The sequence below is a fragment of the Mesoplodon densirostris genome, chromosome 9, assembly GCF_025265405.1.
Source record: "Mesoplodon densirostris isolate mMesDen1 chromosome 9, mMesDen1 primary haplotype, whole genome shotgun sequence".
Lineage (NCBI taxonomy): Eukaryota > Metazoa > Chordata > Mammalia > Artiodactyla > Ziphiidae > Mesoplodon > Mesoplodon densirostris.
In genome coordinates this window covers 67,645,744-67,664,105 of record NC_082669.1, presented here as the reverse complement: position 1 = coordinate 67,664,105, position 18,362 = coordinate 67,645,744, and the positions used below count along the sequence as shown (strand labels likewise).

The 18,362-nt window shown below is 46.5% G+C and overlaps 1 protein-coding gene across 1 annotated transcript in view; it reads left to right on the top strand.

Moving 5' to 3' along the window:
* The first annotated feature begins 612 nt into the window (after positions 1 to 612).
* Positions 613 to 18,362, top strand: part of NOD1 (nucleotide binding oligomerization domain containing 1) — a 121,660-nt gene continuing 103,910 nt past the window's right edge. The window contains exon 1 of the mRNA XM_060108345.1: positions 613 to 1,026. The gene's annotated coding sequence lies outside the window, so the exon portion shown is untranslated. The remainder of the gene's footprint in view (positions 1,027 to 18,362) is intronic.

Here is an 18,362-nt window from a genome sequence, read left to right as displayed (position 1 = left end):
TCTCTATATTGGGGCTTACAAGTTTGCACAAGGTAGCCCATCAAGTTTACGTTTGCAAAGTTTCGCGTTTCAGTTAGGAACAAACTTTTCTCAGAAGGCAGCCTTTGATGGTAATCTAAATATTCATGAGCATATGTGGTCATATGATTGAATGTACTTTAGTATGAATGTGACAACTTACTTATAGCATCGTTATGCCCTATGTAGATTCTCCATTTAAAACGTTTAAAAAACATTTTATTGGAAAAGGTATTAGCATGTTAAAAACTCCCTTACAGGTCTTCACAGCATAATGTATAGACTATAAAATGTATACTGCCAAGAAGAGATTTAAGGACATGAAGAAAAGCTTACATTTTAAAAAGTATAAATCGAAGTATATGCTCTGTCGTAAAAGGCTTGATGATTTGGAGCTACTTTTCACCGGGGAGCACGTGTCACGTTTTAACGCGAGTTTCACCCGGGAGCACGTGTTACGTTTTAACAGGCGTTTCACCATCTGGCTCAGGTGCTGCTGCCTCCGGTTGGCTCTTTTAGGGGGACGGGCCTAGGCTCGCGGAGGCCAAGACCGAGCTGGCGCCTGGTTCGCGATGTGTCACCCCTGGGCGAGCTCCCAGGCCTGCCCGCTCGGCCTGAACGGTGGCCTGGCCGCTCTGCTGGGGCAGGGACCGCCCCTCCCGGCTGCCCCGGGCCACTTTCTGCGCGCCGCCTCTCCCGGCTTCCCGCGCCCGGGTCGGGCGAGCGGCCGCCCCGCCGACCCTGACTCGCTCGCCCGGGCCCGGCCTCGGCTTCTCCGCGCAGGCCGCGGAGGCTCGGGGCGCGGCCACAGGGGCGCGGCCTTCGCTGCGGTCGGGCCAGTTCCCGTTCCTGGCCGGTGCCACGGCTGCTCCCTCCCTGGCCCTGGTGGGGAAGCTGCGGGCGCCGCGCGCTCCCGGCCTGGCACTCCCCAGTCTCAGTGTTCCCGCTCGCGCCCGCCCGGCGCATCTGGCTCTCGCTCCCTGCGAGGTCTGCACATCTAGCGACCAAGTAAGTCCCAGCGACGGGGGTGGGTCGCGCGGGGCACAAGTTTTCTGGGGTCCTGGGCGCTGCGAAGGAGGAGGAGCAGGGAGGCGTCATCCTGCGAGCGGACGGGATTCAAAGCTGCTCTAGAAGAGCCCCGGGTGGAGCAAGGCGGAGAAAGCCGGGAGTTTGTGGCACGCCACGAAAGTTCGGGGGATGAACTTCAGCGTCAGGGGAATCGTTTATCCCACGGTGGTCCAGGCAGAGCTTCTCAATCCTGCCTTAGAATCACCTGGGGCGTTTGTAAAATTCAGATGCCCAGGCTGGATCTATCAGAATCCCTGGGGGTGGGACCCAGACCTCTGTATCCCCAGCTGATTCCACTGTGCGTTCAGCGTTGAGCAACAATGACTGAAGTGTGGCTGCCAAGAAAAGGTGGAAAGGCCGGCAGGGGCCTTGATGGAGTACAGCCTGCAGACGGATCCGGCTGCTCCCAGTGTCTTGCGTGACCCTGGGGAGGGGGCAGTGGACCTCCCTCCAGCTTCCTGAAACGAAAAGAAGGGAAATGAGACAAGGCTTGGCAGGGTGGCCTGAACGTGTATTCAGAACAGATATGCAGCCTCAGATATGCACAGAGTCTTTTGGCATATTGTGAAAAACAGAAGGATTGCCAGGTCACGATGCCCCCTTAGTTCTGCTTTCTGGGAAATGCCTCCATTGTTGGCCTTTAAAATTAAGTTGTGGGAAGCCAGTAAACCCATGGCCTTGACAACTACTGGGTTTTCTGCTTTAAGGATGAAGCCAGGGCTTCCCTGGTGGCGCGGTGGTTGAGAGTCTGCCTGCCGATGCAGGGGACGCGGGTTCGTGCCCCGGTCCGGGAAGATTCCCACATGCCGCGGAGCGGCTGGGCCCGTGAGCCATGGCCGCTGAGCCTGCGCGTCCGGAGCCTGTGCTCCGCAACGGGAGAGGCCACAACAATGAGAGGTCCGCGCACCGCAAAAAAAAAAAAAAAAAAAAAAAAAGATGAAGCCAGCTGTGCTTGCCACAGGGTCGGGTTTGTCCCTCCTAAAAGCCCCCTATCTGAGATTTCCCACATCCAGGGAATAGTAACTCTACCTTGGATATTAGGAGTGCACAGGATTTATCCTGTTCTCACCCTGGGGACAGATAGCTCTAATCTCAGCAAGTGGGGCCACTGGCCGAGACACAGACTTTTACTGAAGATAAGAAAGTTGGATTTAAAACAAATGACAGCTTAGGAGAAGAGAGGGCTTCCAAAGGGTCTAAGAAGAGTAGATGGTTTTTTTGTGTAATGAAGAAATTTAAGTTCAAGCCTTGGAGCCCATCAAACCTGGGCCCCAATTCAGATTCTGTCACTTCTGTGATGCGTGACCATGGGCATGTTATATGTGATCTCTCTGAACCCCTGTTTTCTTGTAAAATGGGGATAAAAATAGTAGCTCTGTCCTGAGGTTAAATGAGATAGGGTGTATCAAACGCCTGGCACAGCGGGTGGCACATGGTAGCTGCTCCATCAGTGGCAGTTATTAGCCACTGCAGTGGTGATTTGTGTTCAACAATTGTTTATTTAGTACAGCCACGGTGAGGGAGAGTGGCCAGTAGTTGCTCCATTTCCCTGTTCTTCTCCTGCCCTGCTCAGGGGAGGGCTCTGTAGCTCCTTCCCCCTTGGGCACTGTGTACTTTGCACTCTGGAATTTCAGGCCACCACTCTTTCCCCTAACAGGGCTTATTAATGGCTCTGGAATACAGTTTTACTCCATGTGATAAGAATGAATTTCTTGGCAAAAGAAAGTGGTCCTTAATCTTGAGACTTCCTCCACCCCACTGCCCCATATATCAAAAAATGGGCTCCCTCAAAGCTGGGCTGCTTACAGGGTCTCAGAATTGACATGGGCACACACAGATGACTTTCCTTTTGGCAGCATACTCAGGCCGTGCCCCAGTTGTACCTGTTTTGCTACTGACCCTTGGCCTAGGGACAGTGAATCCTTCCTAGATGATCAAGAAGTCAGGAATTTGGAGAAGGGAGGACCCACATCCTACAATTGTCAGGGGGTATCCCAGCTGAACCTTTCACATTGGTCCCACTCTGTGTGTCGTTGATCACTTTGATAGTAACAGCAGCACTGTTTAGTTTAGATTAGACATTAGAAATACTATAAACAGTGATGTAATGTAGGTATAAAGATCAAGTGTTTTTTTTTTTACAGTGCTATCGCTAACTTGCCTAATGAATATCAAATTCTTGTGTCTTTTTATCCAAAGAAAAGAGTTCAATGTGTACTCGATATTTAAGACATAAACCTAGGATTTGAGGTTTATATTACCAGTTCCTTCTACGATTCTTCTTTTTTGGGGGTTTGAGGCAAGGTGAAATTTAAAAAGGTAAAGGTTATACTTGTGCTGAATTTTTGTCATGCAGAAGCTGTAGGTATTTTGCAGGTTTCTGGAAGTCCTGTTTCCTTTTATCTTCTGGGCAAAGTCAGCTGAGTTTCATACAAAGGGCTTCCTTTCATCCATCTATAGGGTCCAAAGTTGTTTTGAGGGAAAGTCTTGGTTGCATCAAACACTCAGTGACAGCAAGTGTTTTTTCCAAACTTGACTCTTGTAGTAAGAGGAGACTAATCATTGCCATTTCAATTAATTGATGGTTTTTACTCAGTGCTAGAAAGTTTGTCAAAGCAAGACATTCTGGCTTGAATTCTTCTTTTTGTATTTTATCTAGAAACTGCCACAGACCAAACTGTGGGCAGAGATTTTGGTGCAGATTTGGCCAAGACAAGCTCACCACCATCCCTTCTACCTTTCACCATCCTTCCACCCTCTGGAGCTGAGCCAGTGAGGCCTGGGATGCTGTTACTCTGAGGGGATCTTACCTTGACCCTCAGAAGGGGCACAGTGCCCTAACAAGGGGTCTGCCCCTGTAGAACTGTAACCAAAAGTGGGGTCCGACTGCTTGCCATTCAAAAGCCATTAAAGAGGCCAGGTTGGTGGAAAGGAAAGTTTGCTTTATTTTGGATGCAGGCAACTGGGGGAGAGGGTGGACGCCTGTCCAAAGGCCGACTCCCCCCGTGACAATCAGGGGGCAAGAGCTTTTATAGATGGAGGGAGGGGGCTACATGCAGAAACAGCACAGTCAGCTCTGACAGGTATCTTGAAATTGGTCACATGGTGGTCTGACCAGTGTCATCTTGGTTGTTTTAGAGACAGTTAGTCTTCAGTTGCAGGGTCGGTTTGTTTTCATTGAGGCCAATTTACAGACTTGTAGCAGCTTATGTCATGGCTACAGTAAGATCACCATGTAGTTAACTTCTTTCCCCAGGTGGGCGTTTCAATATCTACAAGACAGCTCACAGGAGATGGCTCAGAATATTATCTACAGCCCTTGAGGAGGAACTAAAGGTCCTTAACCATGCATAATGACTAAACTACTATTATTTAGTCTTGTTGGACTGTTTTCCTTTGTTTCTGCATTTTCTCGCTTCTCTGATTAAACTAATTCTTTAGCTGAAGCTTTTCCACAGACAAAAGTCAGGTGGAGGATGTGGTAGGGAAGGACCATAGGGTGCTGCTCCGTTTCAGAACCAGCAAGGCAATTTTGTGTTATATTATACTTCATTAAAATCATTTAGAGTACTCTCTAGTAAGCTGTCACTTTGGTGTTTATTTGCTGAGTAGTCATTTTCCTTTAAAGAAAACTATAGTTTTCTATGGAACTAATGAATAGGTCAACATGAGGGTCCAGGTAATTTGCAAAGCACCAGATCAGCACCAGGTTTTGGTAGGTTAATATTTTAATTAATTAATTAATTAATTAATTTATATTTTTGGCTGTGTTGGGTCTTCGTTGCTGCGCAGGCTTTCTCTAGCTGCAAGGAGCAGGGGATACTCTTTGTGGTGCGTGGGCTTCTCATTGCGGTGGCTTCTCTTGTTGCAGAGCACAGGCTCTAGGTGTGTGGGCTTCAGTAGTCGCGGCCCTCAGGTTCAGTAGTTGTGGCTCGTGGGCACTAGAGCGCAGGCTCAGGCTCAGTAGTTGTGGCGCATGGGCTTAGTTGCTCCACAGCATGTGGGATCTTCCCGGGCCAGGGCTCGAACCCTTGTCCCCTGCATTGGCAGGCGGATTCTTAACCACTGGGCCACCAGGGAAGCCCCTCATGTTTTATTAAAATATTAACCTGGGCCTCCCTGGTGGTGCAGTGGTTAAGAATCCATCTGCCAATGCAGGGGACATGGGTTCGAGCCCTGGCCCGGGAAGATCCCACATGCCGTGGAGCAACTAAGCCCGTGCGCCACAACTACTGAGCCTGCACTCTAGAGCCTGCACGCCACAACTACTGAAGCCCGCGCACCTAGAGCCCGTGCTCTGCAACAAGAGAATTCAGCACAATGAGAAGCCCGAGCACCGCAACAAGGAGTAGCCCCTGCTCCTCGCAGCTAGAGAAAGCCCGCGCGCAGCAATGAAGACCCAACGCAGCCAAAAAAAAAAAAAAAAAGCCAAAAACCATGAGAAGTCACCACTACTATATCTTTGTATCAGGGTGTTGATATTGGCCCTTCTCTGTGTCATACCCACAATACAGGTTAGGGACAGAAAAGAGTTGGGAGGATGGAATGACTTGGTAGATATTTTCAGAGTCACACTTAGCTGGGTAGGGCAGTCACATATTGCTAAAGAAAACCCCTCCATGGTAGCTGAGCTGGGACCAGATGATGATTTCTGTGAGAAAATATTTGTGTTGTTCTAATTCCCAAAAGATGAAAGTCTAATGACTAAGAACTTCCCGTGCTTCGTTTTTTTTTTTTTTTTTTTTTTTTTTTGCGATACGCGGGCCTCTCACTGTTGTGGCCTCTCCCATTGCAGAGCACAGGCTCCGGATGCGCAGGCTCAGCGGCCATGGCTCACGGGCCCAGCTGCTCTGCGGCATGTGGGATCCTCCCGGACCGGGGCACGAACCCGTGTCCCCTGCATCGGCAGGTGGACTCTCAACCACTGTGCCACCAGGGAAGCCCCCGTGCTTCGTTTTAACACATTCCCCAGTTGCTATCTATGACCCCCAAACCAAACCTTCTAGAAGGAAAGGAACTGAGTGGAAAGCTAGGCTTTTCCTTGGGGATATTCTAACTCCTTGTGATTCAGGGCAGCAGGCCCCCTTCATGGAGAGGGCCATTCCTGGACTCCACTTAACAAGGCCAGTGTTTTACATTTAATATGAATTCAGGCATGTTGATGATTTCAAGTGGAGTTACTAGATCTATAACAAATATTAGGCAGGACTTAAATGGAGGAGACCATGGGCTTTGGTGTCAGAGCTGGGATCAAGTCCCTGCTTTGTTCCTTAACTAACTGTGTGACCTCAGCCAAGATAGTTAACCTCTCCGACCCTGTGTCCTCCTCTGTATGAAATAGTTTTAGTAATTCTTGCCTTACAGAGTGGTTTTGAGTATTTGATGAGATTGTTGCTGTGAAGTGCTTGGCATACCACCTGGCTTTCAGGAAATGGTAATTGTGATGATTGGGTTCAAGTGCTGGTTTTGCCATCTCCTAGTTGTGTGGCTTTGAATAAGCTACTTAACCCTCGTGAGCCTCAGTTTTTCTATCTGTAAAAAGGGGATAACTATCAATGAGGAAGGTTTGGCTTGAGGCTTTTTTTTTTCGGTTCCCGGGCTTCTCACTGTGGCCTCTCCAGTTGCGGAGCACAGGCTCCGGATGCGCAGGCTCAACGGCCATGGCTCACGGGCCCAGCTTCAACGCGGCATGTGGGATCTTCCCGGACCGGGGCACAAACCCGTGTCCCCTGCATCGGCAGGTGGACTCTCAACCACTGCGCCACCAGGGAAGCCCTAGGGTTTTTTTGTTTGTTTGTTTTGGCTTTTTAGCTCACTTAATCTTCCCAACAACCCTGTACTGTAGTTATCATTTCTCCTATTTTACAGATAAGACAGTTGAGGCTCAATGAGATTAAATAACCAGCCCAAAGTCAACAGATTGTTAGTGCTGAACCCAGGATTTGAAGCAGAAATCCGGGTTCTAACCACTGAATGGGACTCAGTGAGCGTCCCTCCCTCTGCCCACCTCCCCACCCCTATGCGTGCCTCCTGGAATTGACCCACAGATGTGCTTGTGCTCTTGGTAGAGCTGTCCTTCTGGATACAAGGCCCTTCCAAAGAACTGCCTGCCTCTGCCTGCTTGTGGAATGAACGTGGGAACACCTGCACACTGATTTATAACCTTTAAACCTCAACCATTGCTTACACTGGATGACCTAATATGCACTCGGGGGTGGGTGGTGATACTGGTATTGACTGAAGTTATTAGAGTGGATTATGATGTTTATTTTTGGGTAAATGTCATCTCAGTGCACTGAGATTGTTAGCTTGGGTGTAATAAAACACAGGCAGACATTCTGTGTTTCTAAACATATTCTAAAGCATTCACCCACACAGGTGTGCTGGGTATTTGAGAAAACAGAAACCAGGCCTGGAATCTCCCAGGATGGGACTCAGGTAGACTTGACAGTATTTAAATACACCCCATTGAAAATGCAGTGACCTGTTCCAAGGACACTACCTTTTTAAGAAAATCCATACTCATGTCCCTTCTTGTTTACACCCCAGTGGGTTTTATGTCTTTTGGAGCTCTGACAATCTTTCAAGAGGCCTGGGCCAGTGGAGCTCAGAGCCCAGAAAAGGGAGTTCTCCATTGAGTGAATTGTGGATGCTTTAGCATTTCTGATAATGAGCTGGCAATTGTTTTTCTGGCTTTTCCATGGGTATGAAGTGCTTTGCTTGCTCCCCAGCCTGGTGTTGCAAGCTGTTAGAGAGCTATTTGTAGCTCCTGGTTCCTCCTGGCTCTTTGGGGCTTCAATTCTTCAACACACTGATTCAACAGATATTATCAGAGACCTCGCTGGTGCCGGGAATCTCCCAAGTTTTGGGGATACAGCAACAAATGAATCCAGGGGCTCAGCACCTGGCCAAATGGAATTTGCTGGCTCCTGGAAGAGGAAGGGGTGGTACACACAAATACATAGTTATAAATGGGTTAAGTGCTGTGAGTGAAAATAACAAGTTTGTATGTCATGAGACAGATGATCAGAGCTGTACTAGGATTAGGGGAGTCTGGGATCTGCTCCTCCAAGAATGAGCCTTTTCAACTAGCTCTTGGGGATGAGGAGGGGTTAGCGCATGCCAGATGCAGGGAACAGCATGTTTGAAGGCTCAGAGGTGGAAAGAACAGGGTGTAGTGAGGAAGGCCAAGCAGAGCCTCCTGGGCTGGGAAGGATTTGGAAATTTATTGTAAAGGACAGTGAGAGGCTTTGAGGAGTTCCCACCGCTGGGTTTTCTCAATGTTAGTAATCTACAAGAAAAAGATAATTAACAACCCCTACTTATTAAGCTTTATAAACCTTGACTTAATGTGAGACAATTACGGAGGCAGAAATTATGGTTTTCAATTTCTAATGAAAGAACTGAAGCTCAGAGCAGAGAAAAGATGGCAGAACCAGAATGCAGAGCCTGGTCTGCCTGGCCCACCGCACCAGCCCCGTGGTTTTTGGGAGTGGATGTGCGTAAGTGCGTGCGGGCCAGCCAGGCGCCAGCATCCTTCAGCAGGAGCCTCGGTGGATGCACATGGGTGGAGTCCAGTCCTTCCTGGCTTTTTGGAAGCAGGAACACAAGGGCCCAAAGAGCAGAGGCAGGCTGGCAGCATGGGTGTCAGAGTCTGTGGATAAAAATTCTGGGAATCCCCTGGCCAATGGAAGAGGCTTTGGACAGTTTTTCATGCTTGTCTGTTTTTCTCTGGCTTTAGCCCCAAAGCCCTGAAAGAGGTGCTTTCCCCACTTTGTTCATCTACCAGGGAATTTGCATCCACTTAAAAAACCAGGGTGTTTAGAAAAAAAAAAAATTCTTTGTTTGGAGCTTTCGGATCACAGAGAAAGCCTCTTGCTGTGGGACGTCTGCATTGCCCCCTTTCTCCTCACTCCTGTGAAGCTGTCGTGAGGTCACAGAGTGAGAGGCCTGGCAGGTCAGGTGTATCTTGGCTGGTGGGGAGGGCCTGCTCCCTAAGATAGGCCCTCGCTGGGTGGGGCCTCAGGGCGTGCCACCTCTGGGAAGAACTTGGCATCTTCTCAATCTCTCCATGGCCCTCGGGAGTCCCCTCCTACACATCCCAGGTACCATCTGGCCGAGCTCCAGGTAGATTTGTGTCCCAGACAGTAAAAGTCTCCTGTTAAACATTTTGGCCAGGGATCAGCTGAGTGTTTATTTGTTCAAGGCCAGGTTTCAATTCAAGCCTCTGAGGTGACTAAAGTATTTTGTTCTTGTAAATTGCCTTTCATTTGAGAAGCTCCAGCCACTTTCTGTGTCCGTCCTCAAGGCCATCTCCAGACGTCCTCTGGCTTCCGAACCTGCGCCTTCTGTAGAACTTTCTTCTGCGTAAGCACTTAAACTCTTAAATAGAGTTCCAGGTCAGGGTTTCTGAGGCTCTGTTGTCTTCTGTTGGCTTTTTTTATTAAGGTATTTTTATTCCCTGGGCCCTCAGAGATGAATACCAAGCCGGGTGTCTTTGGAACTTTGTTTTTCAAAGCCTGGGTAACACCAGGAAAATGTCAAACAAGAATTGTATACCAGCCCCATAAGGCACAATGGAGGACATTGTCACAAAGTAATAGGTGATTGTGTACCAAGAGAATGTATATAGACTATGCTCTGGAAATTGAGAGCTGGGCTTTGGTTAAATTTTTCAAGGCAGCTGGTAACAGAAAAGTCTTAGAACAATAGAAAATATTGGTGCCTGCCAATCCGAACTTATCTACTAATGAACTTGGCAAGTGACACTCCCTATGTGAGCCCGTGAATTCTGGAAATCCACATATTCGTTCAATGAGCATTAATGAAGCTCCCGTTATAAACAGTGTGCTGTGCTAGATTCATTCATTCAACATTTTTTAATCTAGCATCCTCTCTGTGCTGGGGATACAGGGACTAACCAGATGGACCCCATCCCTCATAGGCAAATGCTGGGCCTCAAAGGTGAACCAGACAGAAGCTCCAGCCTACACCACCCTCTCCTTGGTAATGATAAATGCTTGCTGTGTGACCAGTGTTGTGCTAAGTGTCATCTAAGTATTAACTCATTGAATCCTCACACGGATCCTAGGAGGTAGGTGCTGCTGTTATCTGCATGTTATAGATAAGAACACTGAATCACAGAAGGGTGGTGTATTTCTCCAAATCACGCAGCTAGTGATTGGAACCAGGTAGCCTGGTTGTAGAGTCTTGGCCCTTCACTGCTACTGTCTGTTGATGTGGAGAAAGAGTTCAGGAGAAGAGAAAAGTGAACTCCCACATCCTGTGAGAGTGGTGGGGATAAAGTACCATGGGAATTCCCAGTGGGGAGAGAGGGACTGAGGGGAGGAACATGGTGAGGTGGGTCCCCTGCCCATCTGACAGGTGCCAGTCCCTGCTGTGAGGATGGGGTGAGACTCTCGGCTGCTGAGGGGGCTACCCTAACCAGAAGTAAATAAAAGAGCATTTTAAAAATATGTAAAAAATAAATACATAAATAAAAGAGCATTTGCCTCAGTGCCAAGAGACCTGGGTCCTAGCTCTGGTTGATCCAGACAAGTCTTGGCCTTGCCTAGGGCCTCAGTTTCCTCATCTCTAAAATGGGGGTGTTGGAGCGTACTCTCTTCCACTCCGGAAGTCCGTGGTTCCAGCAGAGAAGGGAGGGGCTGGCTCTGCGCACACTCTGAATGGGGTTTCTTGACCAGAGGAGGTACTGGGCTCCGAGGATGTGGAGTCAGACATTTGAGTTCCCAGAAGGCCTGAAAGGATATCTGCATTCCATCAGCCTCCACCACCACCACCCCTGCCCCCGCTGAGTGCTCACATCCTCTGTCTGCATTCCTGCGCTTGTAGTAGGCAAGGTGGCAGAGTCTGTATCTGGAGTTCAAACTATGTGGTGCTTTCGCAAGAGAAAAAAAGGAGATTGAGAGATGGAGGGAGAGAGGGAGAGAGAGGAGATATTGAGAGGACAGACTGCCTCTTCGATCTGCTTTGAAATTCTGAGGGATTATGTGCTTTCAGATACTTGAAGTAAATGAATGTTAATGGAACTTAAAAGCTTCAAATGACTGTAGCCTCATCCGTCTGCTAAATTTTTTCCAGAGGGGGCTGTTAGTAGTAGTTTTCTGGTATGGCAGAGGCATACCAGACTGGGCTTGTTTTCCAGGTTAAGAAATTGAAACCAAAACAAGAAAAATGAATAACCACCCCCCTTCCAAACCCCCAAACCTGAGAGAGACAGGGTTCCATGAAGATCCATTAAAGAATGGCAAATTGGGTTTGTCTAGTTTCTGAAGCCTGGAAGCAAAATTGAGCTGATGTTTTGTGGCTTACGCAGCAGGGAAAGTAGGACCGTTTGAGTTGACCCCTCGTGTGTGATCTCTGTGCAGTTCTATCAATATTGTATAAGAATGTGCTTGGTCTTAGCTTCCTGTTCAATTGCTGATGGGAGGTGTTGGTCCACCCACCTCACTGTTGGGCAACTTGAAGTAGGGTGGAGCCTTCCGATCCACATGATCAATGTCAGCAAACAGGGTATAATTGTCTTCCTCACTGTAAGACTGGGCTGAGGAGGCTGTGAGTCCTCTTCACCAAAATGAACCTTATTCCAGAGAGAAGTCATTTCCTCGAGGAGCGTCCAGATGTGTTCGACGATGTATGTGTTCAGGTTACACGGGTTTATGATCAGGTTGGCAGAGCCTATTTTTGTTGGCATTTTGCAGTCTGAGGAATGTCATCCCTGAGGCAGGCAGGTACCTATTTGAGGTAGGCAGGGAGGGATGGCTTTATTTTACATGATCTTAAATCTGAATTCAGTAAGTAAATAGCAATGATCAATTCCTGTTGTCTAGGACTGCGGTAGACAGTATGTTTTATTTTATTTTATTTTTTTTTATTTTTTTCTTTTTTTTTGCGGTATGCGGGCCTCTCACTGTTGTGGCCTCTCCCTTTGCGGAGCACAGGCTCCGGATGCGCAGGCCCAGCGGCCATGGCTCACGGGCCCAGCCGCTCCGCGGCATATGGGATCCTCCCAGACCAGGGCACGAACCCGTATCCCCTGCATCGGCAGGCGGACTCTCAACCACTGCGCCACCAGGGAGGCCCGACAGTATGTTTTAGAAGTCCATATCGTGCGTAGCAGATGTGGCTCTGCCAGAGATGGTATTTGCTGGATAGACTTTAGCCATAGGATGTGGTTTTGGCAGAAGGGAAGGGAGAATCTAAAATGGTTTCCTTGGTAACAGTAGCCACTTAGTTGGGGAGGAGATATTGGGTGGAAAGGGTGAGGTACCTTTGGCATCATCCATCAAAGTGAAAACATCACTCGGGGTCAGAATGTTACACAGAAGGCAGTTGAGCCCATATTATTTTGAAGTGTTCAGAAGCTTGCGTTACATGAAAGTAAATACAAGACAAAGGAAATGAAGAGACCTTTGGTAATTATGGAGCATTTTTTCAATGTGGTATTGCCTAAGCTCCTAAGGTTTCAAAAAAATCTACTTGAAAGTCAGTTCTGTTGACTCTTTTGCTCCATTCTGTTTTTGTAGGGCTTGATTTTTCACCTTATATTCCTTATTTCAAACCAGGTTTAGTGGCAATACCATGAGTTGACAGACTCCTACTAAATTGAAGACACTCATCAGCTTGATTATGATATTTCACCCGATCAGGAGGAGTGTTCCATTTATTGACAGGCGCACAGAAAGAGTCATACCATTCCATCAGAGTTTGTTTGATTTTAATGGATTGTCATTTAGTTTAATGGGGACTGAGCGTTTTTTCCTAGGAGGGTGAGCTGAAACTCAAAGTTCCCTAACAGTTGGTGACTGCTGAGAATGTTGCATTGAGCTGCCTCAAGGTTTCCTAAGATGCCCTGATGAATAAAAAGGCTTATTTAAAGTTTAAGTAACTTTGAGTATATATTCTTCTTATAAAAAATTAAAACATTATGAATAAAAGTACTATACCAATCCTGGTGCCCTTCCTTCCCTGTCTGGAAGTAATCTCTCTTCTCATAAAGTATGTCTTCTTCCAGATATTTTTCTTTGCATCTATGTTCATAGATGTATACTTGTAGAAAATGTATACTGTTTTTGCGTGTCTGTAGGGCAGACAATATGGGCAAATTACATGTGTTGTTATACTCTTTCCAAAACTTGCATTTTTCAAATGACAATATGTCTTGAAGATCTTTCTATCGGTACATGGAGCTCCACCACATTCTTTTTCATTGTTGATCATGTCTCTTTAGCTTGTATGGTTCCTACTGGATGATTCTGACAGAAGTGGTGGTGGTGGACTGGGCTGAGGTTCGGATGTGGGACAAGAAGCTGGGTGGAGTGAGGTGACGGGGACCTGGGACCACAACAAGCAGACTTGGCCACCTCAGTACAAATGATGGGAATGTGTGGCTTACCCTTGTGCCTTTTTTTCCCCCCTTTAAATAAATTAGCATTTTCTTGTATAGATTACTTCTAAGTCTGAGGTAGGTAAGAAATGAGGCTTCATTTTAACTTAACTCTTAATTCTAAAGTCGGTTTTACAGTATCTGAAAAAAAAAGATTGTAGTGGCTTTATCTTTACAGTGAATAGTCCTTTCATGTTGTGGGTCTCTGTCCTGTAGAAACTGCTGTCGTGTGAAGGCAGTGAGAGGGCTGTGGCGAGCATTCCAGCCCTCCTGCTCTGCCTCCCACCAGCTGTCTGGCCTCTGCAGCTCATTTCACCCCTCTGGGTCTCAGTTTCTTAATGTGCTAAATGCTTTTCTTGTCCAGTGTTATAGTATCCGCCAGGCTAGGCTAGGTTGTGCTGCAGTAACAGATAATTCCAAAATCTCAGCAGCTCAAACAACAAAGGTTTGTTTCTTGTTCACACTCTATGCTCATCACAAGTTAGCAAGGGGCCCTCCTTACTGTCATTACCTGTGGGCCAGGTGGATGGAGCAGCTACCAGCTAGAATGTTGCTGGTCCTAGTGCCAGAGGAAAAGGAGAGTCGTACGCTGACAAATGATGCACCAATGCTGAGTAACTCGTTCTACTGCTGCTCACATGTCATGAGTCAGAGCAGATAACTTCAGTAACATGTAATCCTACCTGGTACCTGGGAGGAGAATCCAAACTATGTGATGAGCAGCATGCTTTTCTCACAGTGTTGTTTGTCAAGAAAGGGTTAGGAAAGTCTGTGAAAACTGTCCTGTGGTCAGTAAAGTCATATCCCAGAAGCTAATCCTTTCTGTATATATAGGATCATCAACCTTTTCCTGTGGCCTCCAAGGTTCCAGAGAACAGCATCATGTATGGGGAACACATTTTCAGAAAAGACCAGAGCTGGGGCAGGGAACAGTCAGGAAGGGATCAGAGGCTGATGACCCTGAGCCAGATTCCATAGCACCTGGACACCAGCAAGGGCAGCTTTGATTTTGCTTATGCTTGTATTTGTTTCCAGCCTGTACGAAGAAAAAGTCGGTGGCAGAAATACTTGTAGAATGGCCTGAGTACACGGAGCTCATTGTTTAAGGAACTCTGGGTTGTCACTCTACGTTAGCATCTTCCACACTGTTAAATGTTTTAAGGACCAAGGCTGAGATCTGTTAGGCATCTTATCTGCTGGTATTGCAATACCAATTTGCAGAAAGCTGTGTCGTTTATTTTGAAATATATATATATGTGTGTATACTTATAAAAGAGTGAATGATGACTCCCAACAATTGGGTGTGTAAGAAAAGAATGAAATCACAAGGCCAGTGTGGATGTTGCGAAATGATTTTCTTGAGGTTTCTGTTCTCCATCTAGCCTCCACACCCCCTTCAGTTGGGATGGAGGCCAAATTGTCTGCTCGACCTGGGAGTCAACATTCATATCCACACTGTGGGCAGGGTGACCTCTGCAATCTCTGCACTTGGGCTCTGCTGGATGATTTTGCACAGAGCAAAGCTGCTGCTGAATGGACGTGTTTGCCAGTAACTTCAGGGAACATTGAGGTGATTTCTCTTTGGGGTTTATTCTGATGATGCATGGGATGGGATGGCACACCTGGGTGGCTGTGGAGACCATGATGCTGAGCAGTGGGCAGTCTTTAGCCCTTAGCTTGTGTGCTGCGTGTTAGCAGGGCTCGGCATCTCTCTGGGTGTCTTGGATCCAAACTCTCTAAGAGATAGAGGCTCTGGCCGCCTCTCTCTGTCACCTTTTACTACAGAGGGCTCTAGCGGGGCCAAGGAAGCCTTTGGGAGAGCTACAGACAGCCTTGTCTCTCTGTGGTCATTTCTCAGTCACTCTTGTAGTCCCTTGTTCTGTGTCCATCCGCCCAGCTGCGTTGTAACCTCTGTGGGTGTTGGGAGCTGCTTACCCTCCGTGTGCCTCAGTTTCCTCATCGTAAATGGGTGGTAACAATGACCTCTGCCAGAGAACAGAGAAGATTATGCAAGGTGATAATTACTGAGTATTCACTGTATGCCAGCCCTGGTCTAGGCACTTCGTGACCATGGACTCAACCCTACAGCAACACTTGGAGGTAGGGACTGTCAGAGACTTGGAGGAAACTGAGACACAGAGAGGATAGCTGACTTGCTGATGAGCAGTGGAGTCACGTCTGAACTCAGCCCACTGGCTCCAGAGACCACTTTGAATCCTTATGTTATCCGGCCTCCTGCAGTGAGTGGAAAGTGTTAGGTCAACACTGGGCCCCTAGAGAAGTGCTCACTCAGTTTTAGCAATGACTGTCGGGGCTCTGCTGGGGCCCCGAGCAGCACAGGCTTGATACTGGGTTTCCAGGGAAGGATGCCCGAAGCTGTGGATCCCAGAGTCTGCCCAGCATCCTGACCCCTGCTTACCCAATGAAGCCCTTCCTCAGGCCTGTCCATGATGGATAGCATGCCGTTGTGTGCCTGGCAGCTGGTGGAGGCTGCAGAGCATGGTGTCCAGATTTGCCTTGGCAGTTCAGGCAGGCAGGGCCAAGCCAAGAAAGGGGCTACCATTTGGCATCAATCTTGATCCTCTGTTTGGTGCATGGAATTTCTCAGGAATGAGGCTTTAAAGCAGCAAAGAGTGGCAGGTGGTTCTTTCTCTATAAAATAAAAACCAGGGAAAGCAAAGCATCTGTCAGAAACCAGCTTCTGCAGCTCAAAAGAGGGCCTTGGCGGTTACAAAGAAACATGAGATAATGGTAGAGGTACACCACATACATATAGTGTGATGCGAAACATGCAAAAAAGATCAGTATAGGTATAATTGAACGTAGAGAAAAGCAGAAAGGGAAAATACCCCAAAATGTTAACAGTGGGTGATGGGTGAGTTTTGTTTCTCTGAACTTTTTTTTTTTGCATTTCCAAATTTTCCACAGTGAGCAGGTGGAAACGCACGATATAAATAATATGACTTAAGTTTTTGTTTTCCTTTTCTAAATTTATTTATTTATTTATTTTATTTATGGCTGTGTTGGGTCTCCGTTTCTGTGCGAGGGCCTTCTCTAGTTGCGGCAAGCGGGGGCCACTCTTCATCGCCATGTGCGGGCCTCTCACTACGGCGGCCTCTCCTGCTGCGGAGCACAGGCTCCAGACGCGCAGGCTCAGTAATTGTGGCTCACGGGCCCAGTTGCTCCACGGCATGTGGGATCTTCCCAGACCAGGGCTCGAACCCGTGTCCCCTGCACCGGCAGGCGGATTCTCAACCACTGCGCCACCATGGAAGCCCTTCCTTTTCTAATATATGCATATAAGGCTATATATTTCTGTGACTTTTTAAATTGTATCCCACAAATTTTGTATGTTGTAATTTCATTATTATGTAATTCAAAATATTTTCTAATTTCCACTTTTATTTCTTCTTTGACCTATGGTTTGGGGATTTTTCTAGTATTTTTTATTTTTTATTTCTAGCTTTATTCCACTGTGGTCAGAGAACATTTTCTGAGTGACTTCAGTTCTTTAAAATGGTTAAGAACTTGCTCTGTGGCCCAGTATATTGGTCAACTTTACAGACACTCCACATGCACTCTAAATGCTGGGCATTCTGTTGCTGTTGGCTGCAGTGTTCTATAGATGTCAGTCTAGACATTTTGTTCATATCCTCCATATTCTTTCATTTTTTGGTCTATTCTTTCAGTTATTCTGAGAAATGTATTAAAGTCCCTCACTGTTTGAAAATCCTCACTGATTGTGGGTTTGTATATTCCTCCTTATTATGTTTGTCAATTTTTGCTTTATATATTTTGAAAATAAGTTACTACGTGCATACAAACTAACGTTTCTATAACAACCTTTAAAAGTAATTATTTTATCATTATGAAATGTTCCTTTACCTCTACTAACATTTGTTTCCTTAAATTCTACTTTTATTTTAACATAGCTCTACCAGCTCTCTTTTGGTTAGTTTATACCTAGTATATCATTTCCCACCTGGGGGAATGAGTAGATGAATGAATTAAATAAAATGACAGGGTTTAATTAAGTTGTATCTTTTTTTTTTTTTTTTTTTTTTTTTTTACGGTATGTGGGCCTCTCACTGTTGTGGCCTCTCCCATTGCGAAGCACAGGCTCCAGACGCGCAGGCTCAGTGGCCACGGCTCACGGGCCCAGGCGCTCCACGGCATGTAGGATCTTCCCGGACCGGGGCACGAACCCGTGTCCCCTGCATTGGCAGGTGGACTCTCAACCACTGCGCCACCAGGGAAGCCCTAAGGTGTATCTTTTAAAGCAGCATATAGTTTTTTCTCAAGTCTGCCAACCTATGTTGTAAAATTGGTATATTTAGTCCATTTATATTTAATTGAATTACTAACATATTTGGATTTATATGTTGTCTAGTTTTTATTAGTCTCACCACTTTTGCATTCTTTTTTCCCCTCTCCCTGCCTTCTTTTAGAGTTAAGCATATTTATTATTACATTACCTCCTTCTATTGTATTCTCTTGTTATTTTGATTAATAGCAATTTTAGAGATTAAGACCTGGATCCTTGAATTATTACTGTCTAATATAAAGTAATACTTTTGCCTATTACCAGAAAATGCTTTGAACTTAGAACACTTTAACTCCATTTACTCCCTTCCACCTTTTTGTGTTATTACTGTTTAAATGTTCTTGTTTTTTTTTAGTTGAGGTATAGTTGATGTGCAACGTTATGTTTCATGTGTACAACATAGTGATTCATGATTTTTAAAGGTTATATTCCATTTATATTATTATAAAATATTGACTATATTCCCTGTGTTACACTATATATACTTGCAGCTTATTTATTTTATACATAATAGTTTGTACCTTTTAATCCCCTACCCCTATCTTG